This window comes from Bidens hawaiensis, unplaced genomic scaffold (assembly GCF_021521415.1).
Source record: "Bidens hawaiensis isolate Kalapana, Puna unplaced genomic scaffold, B.hawaiensis_p1.1 tig00033866_1, whole genome shotgun sequence".
Taxonomy (NCBI): Eukaryota; Viridiplantae; Streptophyta; class Magnoliopsida; order Asterales; family Asteraceae; genus Bidens; species Bidens hawaiensis.
In genome coordinates this window covers 151100-153737 of record NW_027495834.1, presented here as the reverse complement: position 1 = coordinate 153737, position 2638 = coordinate 151100, and positions in this window count along the sequence as shown.

Below are 2638 nucleotides of genomic sequence, written 5' to 3'. Positions count from 1 at the left end.
CCGCATTCTATAGAGACATCTTCCAACACAGGAGATCGAGGAAGCGCAGCTGGACAAAACCCAACCAACAACGAAGGGGTGCAACTGGATACCGCAATTCAAGCAGCTATAGTTCAAGCTGTAGCTACTGCTGTGAAGAACTTGACTCCTGAAGGGTCCGCTAAAATCTTTGAAAGAACTACTAAAGGAGCAGGTGGAGATGGTAAAAAGGATGATGAAAGAGAGAGAGGGAGGCCTCGAGTGTAGTCAAGTCTGTGAAAGTTGATGATTAGAGAAGGGGCCGAGGTGGGTGCAACTACAAGTCATTTAAAGGTTGTGATCCGCCGAAGCTGATAGGTTTAGGAGACTCAGTCGCTACTCTCCAGTGGATAACCACTACTAACAAGGTTATCCGCATTAGCGAGTGTTGTCCCGAACAAGTTGTCGTTTATGCCACCCAATCGTTTGGTGATGAGGAGATGTATTGGTGGAAATTGATTGAGCAAAGGAAGAGTCCAAAGGAGATTAAGGCTATGAAATGGGAGGATCTAAAGGAATTGTTGATGAAAAGATTTTGTGCTGACACGGAAATTGAAAGAGTGGAGATGAGGTTCCTAAATTTGAAAGTTGGAACGATGACACATCGTGAGTATACCACCGAGTTCAACCGAATGTATAGGTTGGTACCCGATATGGTCAACACCGAAGCTAAGAGAATCAAGTGTTATGTGAGGGTATTGCCACAGAATGTTCACATACTAGTCCGGGCGAATAAATCTGGTACTTTTGACTCTATTGTCAAACTTGCAGATATGGCTTATGAGGACCTGACTGTGGATGATGTTGTGGTGGGAGGAGAGAAGAGGGATAAGAATGGGTTGCTCCTGTTAAACGGCCTGGTACTCAGTTGTGGAACTCCAAGGACAAGAAATAGAAGGTGTGAGAGATGAAGTCTTGTAACACTTGTGGTAAGATGCACGGTGGAGAGTTACGTGGGGTATTGGTTCTGATACATGTCATAAGTGCGGGAAGATGAATGCTGGGAAGTGTAGAGTTGGATCAAATGTTTGCTACAAGTGTGGAAAAGCAGGCCATTATGCTCATAAATGTAGTGCTAAGCCCGCATGTTACAAGTTCAGTAAGACAGGTCAGTTTGCTAGAGAGTGCACCGATGATGGGGCAGGGGGAAACAGAAAGAAGGATGTTGAACCAATGAGACCAAAGACCAGAGATTACATGTTGACTCAAGAACAAGCCAAGCAGATTCCAGATGTCTTCACAGGCACGTTTCTAGTAAATGGTATTTCCGCTTCAGTATTATTTGATTCGGGTGTGAAAAAAAGTTTCGTAGCCACCCCATTTAGTAAACTAGCTAAAATGAAATTTTGCCGAGTGTCCGAACGTTTATAGTAAAAACCGCTAGAAACACTTCGGTTAAAATAGTGAAAATGGTTAAGGACTGTAAGATAGAGTTAGAGGGACATGAGTTCCCTGTTACTTTGTATGTTATAACCTTAGGAGGGTTCGATGTGGTTTTGGGAATGGATTGGTTGTCAGAGTATGAGGCTCATATAGTGTGTAAGAGTAGGATGATAAGGTTAAAGTCCTTGGATGGTAGTGCGGTGACGGTTTATGGAGATAAGGAAAGTTCTGAGCTTAATGTCATTTTGATGATAAAAGCCGAGGGATTGTTAACGCGAGGGTGCGGTGCCTACCTGGCGTATTTTGTCAACGCTACGCCCGAGATGAAAGAAATGAAAGATGTTCTTATCGTGCGTGACTACCCAGAAGTATTCCTTGAGGATCATCCGGGGTTGCCACCGGAGCGAGAGATAGAATTTCAGATAGACCTAGTACCAGGAGCCCAACTCGTCGCTAAAGTGCCTTATCGTCTAGCACCGTCTGAGATGAAGGAATTGATGTCCCAACTGCAAGAACTCCTCTACAAGGGTTTTATTAGACCAAGTGTTTCCCCGTGGGGCACACCAGTGTTATTCGTGAAGAAGAAGAATGGAAGCATGAGAATGTATATAGATTATCGCGAGCTGAATAAGCTTACGGCAAAGAATAGATATCCTTTGCCAAGGATTAATGATCTGTTTGAGCAACTGCAAGGTTCAAGTTGGTTCTCACGAATAGATCTCAGATCCGGCTATCATCAGCTAAAAGTGAAAAAAGCAGACATCCCTAAAACAGCGTTTTGGACACGGTATGAACACTACGAGTTCCTCGTGATGTCATTCGGTCTAACGAATGCTCCCGCGGCATTTATGGACATGATGAATAGGGTGTGTCGGCCTATGTTGTATAAATCGGTAATCGTATTTATTGATGATATACTAATTTATTCAAAGAAGAAGTATGATCATGCTGAGCATTTGAGAGAGGTATTGGAGACTATGAAGAAGGAGAAATTGTACGCTAAGTTTTTGAAATGCGCATTCTGGTTAAGAGAAGTACAATTTCTAGGTCACGTGATTAATCCTGAAGGGATTACCGTGGACCAATCTAAGAGTAAAGCAATAACGAATTGGAAGACTCCATAGAATCCGACTAATATACGAAGATTCTTAGGTTTAGCTGGCTACAATAGGAGATTCATCGAAGGTTTCTCCAAGAGAGACGCACCGTTGACCGGTATGACCCGAAGGTCGGTAGT